This window comes from Colius striatus, chromosome 16 (genome assembly GCF_028858725.1).
Source record: "Colius striatus isolate bColStr4 chromosome 16, bColStr4.1.hap1, whole genome shotgun sequence".
NCBI classification, from domain to species: domain Eukaryota; kingdom Metazoa; phylum Chordata; class Aves; order Coliiformes; family Coliidae; genus Colius; species Colius striatus.
The window spans coordinates 15,153,919-15,165,669 of NC_084774.1; positions in this window are offsets into that span (position 1 = coordinate 15,153,919).

The window sequence follows — 11,751 nt, forward strand, 5'->3', positions numbered from 1 at the left end:
ACTGCTCCAACTCTGCACTGTGGTAGCTCTGTGAGGGAATGTTCTGCCAAATATTAGTTGGGGTGACATCAGTGAGTCCTCATGGGGATAGGAAGTTAGCAGAATTATTGCTTTAGGTGACAGGAATGGCCTTCTATTTGTAAAGCACTTACTAAGTTTTAGTGGCTTACAAACAGAAGGTAAAAGAAATGATGATTTAAAAACATTTTTGTTTTAAATCTCCATTTAAAACTTTGCAATCTAGACTGATGGGGATGGTGACAAAGGCTGGCCATGATTTAATGGGGCTAATCACAGCCTGCCTGCTCAGTATCAGTAGAAGGAAACAGTTTTCTCCAGGTCTGAGTCATGCCACTATGAGCTTTGACCCGCCCATTGGAAGAGCTTTTGTCTCAGCATTGATAGACAGTGAAATTAAACCCATGAGGCTGAGGCTGGACTTTGCAAATACTCTCTGTAAATACAAGAGATGTGTTGAAGACTGTCTTCCTTCATCTTAGTTTAGAGGCACTTGTTTTTAGTGTTAAAAGTAGAAAGTCTATCAAATGTAGATTTCTTTGTCTTTTACATTTTAGTAAGTTGAACTGCCTTTGTAAGAAAGATATTTCAACACCAGTCTCTGTGATTCTGTGATTCCGAGTTACCAGCATGTTAACCAAGGATGCCCAGGTGTTTCTAAGTACTCTGTTGAAGAACAGAAATATACTGGTTATTCCACTGTATAATACAAAATGCATCCAATAAAGTACTCAGCCAGTTCTGTTAGTAGCCTTAAGATGTCACTACCTGACTTGGCCTTGGCTTTTTCTACTGTTTTGCAGCAGAGCTGGGGCCTGAGGAGCGGAAATAGGCTGTTATTTTTAACACATCTCCCCGCTCCTACAGTGAGTGACAGACAAGGTGCTGATGTCAATTGGCTAGTGTTACAGGCATTAATTAAGTCAACTAAAAGTCCTTTTAGGTTCCATTTCCTTCTGCAGGGAAAGCTAACCTACATAAAGGGGAAGTGCAAGAAGAGAAGGCAAGTGCTGAAGTGTCCTGCAGCTTTCTGTGCTGGGGAATTAAATGGGGCTTCCCACTCCAGCAGCCTTGTATTTGCTTGTACTGCACGAACTGCATCAAGTAGTATTTGTGTGAGGGCCCCAGCTGAATGCTTACTTTATTATAAAGGTTATGTTAAGCATCTCAGCATTTTTCACTCCTCTTTTTTCAGCTCCCCATTGGTTACTTTATATTTCACCTCTCACGATCTCCCTGTGCCTTGCCCTGAAGTGCTGAAACCCCTCTGTAGTGTTTGCTTCCTCACTGCTTATTTTCACCCCCTTTGGCTGAACTGAATCCTGGTTGTAATATACTTCTTTTGGCAACGAAAGAGTTATGATAGTTTTTAATGTTTACTGAGATATTTGCATTGAATGTGCATAGTGCATGGATGTCTGCAATTGAAGACTGGTAGAAAACCTGTAGAAGAGCAAGTTTATACCTGCTCCAGAATGGGTCCTTGCAGCTGCTGGTGCTGCAGGCTGCTGGGGGGAGGTTTCTGGCTGCCTGCGTAAGCCAAAGACCAGAACAACTTTATTCCTTATGTACCAAACTATTGTAACTGACTGCAAGGCCAGGCAGTAGCACATCTGCAGTAAAATGCACAAGTGTAAACCACTGTAAACAGTGTTAAATTAACTTTTCACTTTACATTTACAGTGGGATAAGACTGTACTAAGCCAGCTGCTGTATGAATAACCAATACCAGGCCTTGGGCAGCTCATTCTTTAGCTCTGCTGTTTCTTGTTGGTGCCATTCTGAACTTTGCCAAAGTAAGAGAGACTACTGATAGCTTACAGTGATCTTTCAATTAGATCTGTAGCACTCACCATACTGACATCCATATATCTGAAATTGGTTCCAGAATTGTCTTGTCTGTCAAGCGTTTGGGCACAAAGGCCAAAATTTAACACAGAATTTCTACTCTAGTGCATTAAGAAATGTTTCTTGTCCCCTGTGCATGTGGCAATAGAAAGGTTAAACTGGGAAACATATTCTTTCAGTTCCTTTGTCTGTATTTACAGTTGTTAAATAGACATTGCATTTCCATGAAACCAGTCCTTATGATTTTCTTAGTGTTTTGTCAGATGCTGCAGTTTAAGCTGTCTTTACACAAGCCTACTGTTTCCTATCCAGCCAATACAATACAATGTGAACAAATCCATATCTTACTCATATAAGTGAAATATATATAACTTCCCAAGATTTAAGCACGCTTTACTGAAGTATAACTCTGTGACAAATCTATCAGATCTATTAACCTGTTGGTTTGGGTTTTGCTATTCTACCAGCTGCTCCATCGTCTCTCATAGAAACTTTTTTTTTCTTAGAATTCTATAGAGGATTAATTACTGAGATCTGGGGGTCTGCATGTTAATTCCTTACCAGTAGAATAATTGTAAATGTCTACAGGAGTCAAATAGTGGCTTTTGCAAGATATATCTGCTGTTTCTGTATTTCCAGCAGCAAAAAGGACAGTCACAAGTCGCATACCAGCAGCTAAGGTGACATAAATCATATACCAACAAAGCCATCATCCTACAGATCAAGTTTTGTCTCTCTTGGCATAGATTTGCCAGGAGAGGAAAAGCTGCTGTTTGTTAGTTTCCTCAGGGCTATCTGCACTGAGGAAGAGAAAGATTGTGGCTTTTGTGAGGGAGGGACAGGTGGATGGGAATGGAGACCTCTTTAATAGTGCTCATTAATTAGGAAAATAAGTGAGTATAAAAAGAATTGCTTTTATGCTGTGGAGTGAAACTTTAAAGAACTAGTGTTAAATGTTTACATCTTCAAGGAAACTATGTATCCTCACCTTATAAGCTTTACTGCTTAAAAAAAACCCAACTTAGTAATAAGTAGTAAATGTAGAAAAGCACAGAAAGAGAGAGGGCATGCTGGCTCTGGGTTATAGTGGAGGTCTCTGATTCAAGGTTTACTACTCTACCATGGTTTCATGAACCTTTTTGTGACCCCAAGCAAGTTACTCCCATCTCACTATTCTTCCATTTCCTCTTTCTGTAAAATGATATTAATAGCACTTCAGCTGCAGAGCAGGTTTATTGTACAAGGCTTAATGAATGTTTGTCTCTCTCTGATTGAGATTCTTTCCTGCTGGAGGCAAGAATTTCAAGCAGGTTGATTAAATAGAAAAGGTCCAAAGCTGCTAGTAAAAACAGAAGGAATTATTTCATTGGGAGTTTTTAATTTGATGACCATTCAAATTGTTTCAAACATAGCAGCTTTAGTTCTTCTGTTATTTAGTAATTTTAGTCTTGTTTCTCCTAGAAATTCTGTTAGGAGATGCTCTGACTTTTGACATGATATAAGGCAGTTAATACCTAGTCAGTCAATGCCAAACTCTTCTTACTCTGAGGAACAACAAATCACAGCAGTTACAGAGTCAGAAAGCTTATCACTGTGTGATACATATACCTGGAGTTCTGGAATTGCAGGAGAAAATGAATTTTCTATGTTTGGCCAGATCTGATCATCTTCCTTATGGTTGGGGTGTTAGAATATGTTTTGGCATGAAATTTCAAGTGCTGAGGTACAAGACCTCTTCCTGTTTGGAAAGATAACATTCAGCAGTCCACAATTGGATAGATGAAAAAGACTGCGCTGAGCACTAACCCAACGCAGTACAGAATGTTAAGACCACTTTAGGACACCTGGAATGCCTTGCTAAGGCCAGCAGTGTTGTTCACCTGTAACTGAAAGCTCTGAAACATTACAAATGTCTTGCTCTTTGAAAGAGGGTTCTCACTCTTCTTTTAAAAGATTGCTGCCAGAAGATGTGTTTTGCTCTCATCTGCTATTCTTTATTGTTAAGAGCCATTACTGAGAAAATAATTCATGCTCTCTAACTTCATCTGTCCTGAGAGGTACAGACTCAGTTTCATCTGTCATGAGTGGTAACCAGTGTACTGCATGTGCCCGAGAACCTCTTCTCTTGTGAGGGAAAAAATACAGTTACTGGTCTCCAGCCCCTGCCCTATTTCTGTGATTTACGTAAAACCATCTTTGGATAGACAGAAAAAAATACTAGAAGCAGGAGCTCAAATCACAAGAACCACAGACTCCCAATGGCTGGGAGGGACCTTGAAAGATCATCTAGTCCAACACTCCTGCCGGAGCAGGACCACCTAGAGGAAGTCACATGGGAGCTAATCCATCAGATGGTTGCCTGCATCCCAACATGCAGCCCCATACTTCATCCCTGACTCCAGCCACTCTTTTATTCCAGTTTACCAAAGCTGAAGCTTCAGCAGAGTTCTTGTGTTTTGGGTTACTGCTCAGAGAGTATTTGGCACAGTCAATGGTGCAGCTCAACGCTTGATTTCTTTATCAGATTTGGAACTTTTCTTCTGAAAGAGAAGCTTGGTTTCCCAGCCCTAATTCCCATCTGCAAATTATTTCTGAAGCTGACTGGTGAATTCCCAAACATCAAGACTATTAATTGTGTCAGGGTTTTATCTGGAATTTCTCCATTTTCTTTCCCCACCTCTTGCTGTCATGTTGTTCATATAGCTTCTGCCACCAAGAACATTTGGTAAGTGACTGGCTATTCTGAATGACAATTATCATGCAGCAAGTGACAATATTTTAATCCTCACAAGATAATAGCATGTGGCTCACCAAAAAAAAGAAAATTAAGCAGGCATAGCATGAACTTAGTTTGATGTAGACTAGTCTTGTGTGTGATTTGCAATTCTAGATAAGTAGAGTGTCACACCATGGCAATGGTGTATGGTCATTTTATGCACCCTCTGTGCTACTCAGCAGCATGCTCAGAAATCAGTTGTGATAACATAGTTACATGCATGCCCAAGGCATTTACTACAGGAGCTGAACACACACCTCTAACACTTCTGAAAATTGGCACAGAATCACACTTTATAGGTATTATGTGTTTCTTAAATATATCTCCATAAAAAAAACCCCTAATCTTTATCATGGTAATAAAGCATCACTACCAAATGCTGGTCTTCTGTCATGAAGAAAGGGATTTGTAAACATTTGTAAAAGCTAAGCATTTGAAACATTTTCATTCCTTTCTGGAATCAATCCCTTTTGGCTAAGAAATTAAACAATCTGAGTTATCAAATATATACCTATATTGGCTCTTTTCACAGTTGTATGTAGTGCCCTTCCTAGTGAATGAGTGGCAGGTTTTTGTAGGGCAGCCTTACAGCCAGATCTCCTTCGCTAGAGTTTGTACTGAGCAATAGGTGACTGCACCTCTGACTATGGTGCCAGAAGGCAGATTTAATGGTCTTCTCTGGATTGAGATATTTATTACAAAATGGACCTACATGCTTGACTGAGGAGTTTTTAAAAGCAGTTGTGTGAACTGACATTAGCAGTTATATGAATTTAATCTCTCTTCTGTGGATATGATGAAAAGTTTGTCAAGAATGTAGACAGTAGGCAAGGCAAATGTTACAGAGCACTATTGTGGGTCAGGGATTATATAGCTACTGCTGGCAGCCAGAGACAAAAGATGTGATGTTTTAAGAGCTGGCTCCGAACAGAAACCACAGTGTTTCCATTATTATACAAACAGGGCTTAAAGTCCATGTCTTTCTGCCTGATGTGTTAAAAGCAATTGCACTGGTTAATAAAACTGGGGGACAAGATTTGTTTTTCTCAGAAAATGGAGTGGATGAAGTCACACCAGAAAGCTGTATGATGTACTTCTGCTAATATCTGCAACTTGTAGCTAAGAAAATTAGTTGATAATTCCCACGTTACAGCCACAGTGGGCAACAGAGGCTTTATAAAACTGGCAAAGGGAGGAAAACGCTGGGGAATGTACAAAGGAAGATTTTGCTATGGGAGCATCAGTTCTAATTTACCACTCACACGTGACCACGTGACCGGCAAATCTTCCTCTTTTTTCTCCACTCTACTTTGATTCAGTGACCAGGCATTTACTCCTAAACCTAATCTCCTTCTCTTGTTCATGATATCAACTACAGGAGAAATAGATCAGTGTCAGGAGTCAGTGTGATGACATGGGAGCAGTGCTTATAGTGGTGGGATTTATAGATGGTCAAGGGAGGCAGACACACAACATACAAGTGAGGATATTGGCAACTTTTATACTAATGGGCTGGGAACACTGTGAGTACAAGGCACCTATGAATAATGTAAGAAAGAGCATTTTCTATTGTCTCATCAGACACCCTGAGACACAAATATGGCAGAATTTTTTGGACTCACCCCAGTTTCTCAAGCTTCTAAGCAAACGGTCTCGTGTAATAATCCTTGTACACACCCAGAAAGAGTTTGGTTTGACACTGTGCAAAATTGTTGCCATAAAATCTAACTAGTGCCAGTTTTGTCAGGGTTTGGATTCCAGATAACAAATCAGACTCAGTTCAGTGAGGAGACTTCTGAGGTTTTAAATGCATTCATCTTTTGCTTATCTTTCTGTGTTAAGAGTAATATGTTTTTTCCTGTTTGGCAAAGAAACTTGTGGTCACACTGTTTAGTGTCAGCTTAACCGTTCTGGTATTTGAGAGTCACTCATTTATGAAATCCTCAGGTTATTCATATCCTATTAATGTAAAAGTTACTACAACAAGAGCATGAAATCTCCCAACAGAAATCAAATGTTTCATGGAGCTTTTGCTATTAAAGAATAACAATAATGATAATTTCTTGAAACCCATTCAGAATGTCATACTGTTTTGGTTGTGGTAAAAAACCAAATAGACCTTACTTATCATTCATTCATCTCAAAATAAATTGTGAGAGCTACTTTGGTAACCTCATTCAGAGCTTGTGTCTTTTCTGCCTCTCTTACATTTTGCCATTTTCAGGCAATAAAACAATTTATCTTCCCCATTTAAAACTGTGTTTAACAAGCTACAAAACTACATTCTGTTCCTTCTTCCCTATTATGAGGATCTTTTAGTATTAGTGCAAAATTGCACATACAGAAATGTACACAGAGGCTGCAGTGAAAATCTGATTTATGGTCTTGTTTCACAAAGAATCATGTTTTTTTCAGGCTATCTACAGAGTTGCCAGAATCCATTAAAAACAGAGATCCCCTTTTACTATCCTTAGTCTTTATTTTTTTAAAGTTGAGTAGAGTAATTGTGCCTTCATAATAATAACTGTTTGAGTGGCAGTTTGGAGGGAAATGGCAAATTTATGTAGGCACTTTAATGCAAGTATTTATTCCAAATTTTTTGAAGGCGTTTCTGAAGGCACAATTCTGAAGAAAAATGGTCCTGGTTTGTAGTTTTCCACATTAACAGTTTATTTATGTATTTTCTTATTTATTTCAGCTGCTAATGTCAAACTATCACCTTCTCAATCACTTTTCTTCCATCAGAGGAAGCAATGAGAAAAAGCTGTCATTGCCCCTCAAGGTTTCTTGTTGGCTAATTGGAGTTTTTGGCTCTTTATCCTGATGATTAAAAGAACAGCTGAGTGAAAGTCAGAATGCATTTACAGAGGTGACACACCCAGCTCTGCTCTTTGGTTTGCTCTGATTAATTTAGCAAATGAAACTCCTGTAAACTCCCATAACTTTTTGCCCATAGTAAACTACTGTTGCTATATAGTTTTAAGTAAGTCTTGAGTAAAGTGTGTTCTAGATAGCCAAATTGGTATAACAAAAGCTTTTTGTCAGAAAGTGTTTTTCTATAAAGTAACATTTTGTGCTGGAGTATATAGATTATATGAAATGAAGCAGCCCTTTTCAAGAAGCTGCCTTTATTTTAATGTATGAGAAAAACAACTGTTACTGTTTACACTCTTCAATCAAGGTAAGCATGTTTGTCTAAAGTATTACTACAGCTTGGCTTGCAAACACTTGAAGATTGCTTACCATTTTTCTATATATAGACTGCTCTGTGGAATTGTCTTTATCAAAACTTTTGGGAAAATCTTTAACAGGATTTGAGGAACTTGCCTAATTTATGCAGCCATCTATTATCCTTTTATTGATTTCCTCCGTTATATACGTTTCTTTTATCTGTCTGTGAAAACTTAGAATTAAAACTGCAGCATTTCTATTTTATGCCTGTAATTGCTGGTAGAAAAGAAGTGGGTTTTATGGCAAAAAGCTGTAATCTGTTTAGTGAATTTTGAGCAAATAATCTTGGAAAACCAAACACAATACTATCCCAAGTTTACAAGACAGAAACTTCCAAACAGTAAATCCGTACTTTCCTGTAATTTTAAGAAACTGCTTTTAAAGAACTAACCATTCTCACACCTTTTGTAATGAAATAATACAAAGTGAGATAGCCAGCTCCCTGGTTTTGAGAGGGGAGAGAGGGTGTTGGGGACATGGTCCCCACATCAAAACTATCCTGGAGAGATCAACCATTGATGATTTAAATCTTCACTACTTTATCTCTTTGTTTGCTGCTTGGAATGCTATTGATACCTTCTTTGTCTTTGTAATTGTTTTAATTAGCCACCCAGCATGGGCCCCTGACAGTGCTTGTGATAGAGTATTATGGACAACCCAGCAGGACAGTGAGCCTGTTAACATGAAACACAGACATTATGGCAAGCTTAATTTCTTTTATTTGTGTCAATTTTTTTTCTGTCTTCTTTGTGTGTGTGTATTATTACTTGGGAGAATGAAAATAACTTCCCAAGCACTTTGCGTTTTAAAGGGGGAAAGAAGCATGAAAATACCATCAGAAACATTTCTCGGGGATTGCACAATTAAAGCTGATATTACTACATATCATTTCTGAAGAAATGAAACATTGGCCATATTGATTAGTCTTTTCATGCATCGTATCTTCAGCAATTAGGCTGATATTTATGTCAGTTACTGTACCCTCAATTCTGCACATTTCTTCATAATTATTAGTTTTTTGGCTCTGTATTGTTATTTGTTCTTGTTGACCACATCCTTCTTTTGTAAATGGAAATCTGGATGTTCAATTATGATGCAGATCTGCAACTCATTAGCAGTAAGCTTTGGTACTGCTGCCATTTGAAGACAATTCTGTAATTTAACTTGTGGGAACTTTTTGCAATGTGTATATTGGGGGGGGTGGTGATGGTGGAAAGCAGAACGCAAAAGTTTGTTTTCAGAGATGAATATTTCAACAATGTCAAAACTGCAAATCTTTTCTTAGTATGGGGTTTTTTTTAGGGAAAAAAAAGTGCTTGGGATAGAGGAATGTGAATAGAGAGAGAGGTGCTCCATGAAAGCACAAGTTTCCTTTGAATTTAGTTTGCTCAAATTAGCCCAAGGTCAGTCCCTGCCAATTATTGCCCCACTTCAGCTGTTCTCTGAACATTAATAAAAGCATCTGCTTTATTAACTGGGAATCCAGTTTTGCACTCTCAAAGCAAGGAGTTTGGTTTTTTTCCTGTCACCCTGTTGAATTTTTAGCTTGTTAGCCTATTTGCTTCATTTCTTTGGTGTCCTTGAAATATGTCTATGATAAAGTATTAGTTTATGACTCAATAGGCCAGTTTGGAATAATTCTCCACTTTGACAGAGTTGAATGTAAATCCTAAACGCCTGGGAATTCCTATGTTGTGTTAACCTAGAGGCACTGCTTATTTTCAGTGTTGCCAACTCTTGCACTTTTTCACATCCCTCAATCAAGAGGAAAAGGTGTGTGGGGTGGGGGGGACACATGCTTGTTTCTTAAGGAAGATTTTTATCATGACTGTTTTGAAGGGAAGCTGAAATGCAACCTGTGGTGTTCCCTTCAAGCCAAAAGGAAACCTGGGGGGAAGGAGGAGAGAGAGGGCTGGGGGCTGTGCTGGGTTCTGATGGTAAGCTCAGACACCATGAGAGGTGAACTGAAATCTTAAAATCAAAGGATGTTGCCCTCGGCATCGGGGGGGGGGGTGGCTGCACAGGAAGCTTATCTGCTCCTTCTACAATGTGCTGCTCAGCAGTTGAAGGTAAAATCTCAACCTTTTCTATTTGTGTTGATGTCACAGCAAAGTTTCTGAGGGGTGAAGGGCTCCAAGTGCTCACTGGCTGGGGTGGCAGCAGGAGTCTGATTGGCTTCTGTGGGAACAGTAAATCAAAGACATATTAGCTGTAACTCCATAATTCAAAACACTAGAAAAAATACTTAATTTAAGCTGAGTGGATGAGAAGTCCATATTGCCACAAAAATAGTGAAAAAAGACTTTTTATTAGAAATAGACCAATAATATTGCCTTTATGTAGAGTGTGAGGGACATGGGTTCCCTCAGGGAAGGAAGCAGTAAGACATGCATTGGCCATGTTTTGCCCATCTTCAGGATAGTCTAAAATGCAGTAACATCAGTTTCTGTGCATCACAGACCCATTTCCTTTGCTGGTAGATATGATGGGAAAGACATACTCCAGTTTTCCAGTTCACCTGTATTAGTGGAGTTGCAGTATGGCAGAAATTAAGTTGTCTCAAGATTTGCTAATTTTTGTTTAAAAGGTTCAGGTCAATGAAGAATGTTATCTTGACTTCTTGCTTGACCTTGGGCAACTTGCTCAGCCCATGATGTGCTTCAGCTTCCTCCCCTCATGGAGCAGATGCCCCTTTTTTCTTTACTAGAATGTCATAGGGCTAAAAAGCCACTAAGAGTTGCAAAGAGCTCAGAGACTGCTTTCAAGAAAGCTGTTGGGTGTGAATGGAAGAGAGCTGATAGTATCTCTGATGCCATTGCTTAGCCATCTCTTGCAGAAAAAATAATCTTATTTCTGTCTGCTTATGTCTGTTTGTTTCTCTTCTCCAAACAGAAACATTCAGCACTCAGACTGAATAGCTGTGGCATGCCATGTTTGCCAAACTGATCCTTGTGTGTGTTTTTTTTAATTTTAATCAAAAACAACTAAACACTGCAAGTGTCTTTGCACCATGAAGTTGTGTACTTACGATCTTTGATTTTTAGATTTCTAATTACTTTGAATTTGGATGTGCATTTATTTGCAAGCAGCAGCAGTGGCACTGCTGATTAGGTAATTAGGTCTTTATTTATTTCCTTATGTATTTATGAAAAATGCATGTATGAATATGAGGTACAGCTTGGTGCTTATCCCAAATACTGCGCCTGCTTTGTTTCATAAACCTGACTGATTGTAAAGTAGATACTGTAATTTGTGTGATACCATAAACGCAACTGGCTGTGGATAGTGTGAGTTCAGTGACATGACAAGTTAAGAGAGATCACTGCTTTAATTAACTTGCACTTAAAATTATTTATCCAAAACCCACTGAAGTCAGTGGTGCCTCTTTCACCGATTGCACCAGTTTTCTTGTACTTGAGTGCTTTGACTGCTCAGGGCACACCATCCCATGCATGGACACTGTAAGGGCAATGACAGCTTCATCAGCTCCTGCCTCCCTTTCCTCTATCATCCTTTTCTACCTGTCTGTGTGCCGGCCTTTCTGGTAGACCAATTCCGTTGCTGGGCTGCATTTTGCTTGGACCAGCTGAATGGGAAGGATGGAAAGCTTCACAGTTGGGTCCAATGTGAGGGACAGCTAAGGTAGCAATACCGTGAACTCCTTTTCTTGCTGAATGCTTTGTTGTACTGAACCACAGCTTAAGGTGAGCATCCTTTGCAAGGTAAAAGCTAGAACCCAATAAAGCTAATGGGGAGAGAGGTGAGCACCCTCAGGGAAAGTGGTTATGTGCCTGAATTAGATGCCTACCTTGTAAAGGCATAAGCAAAATCAGTACAAACTACATCTGGAAAGAATCTCTTGCACTCAAAAAACTCGT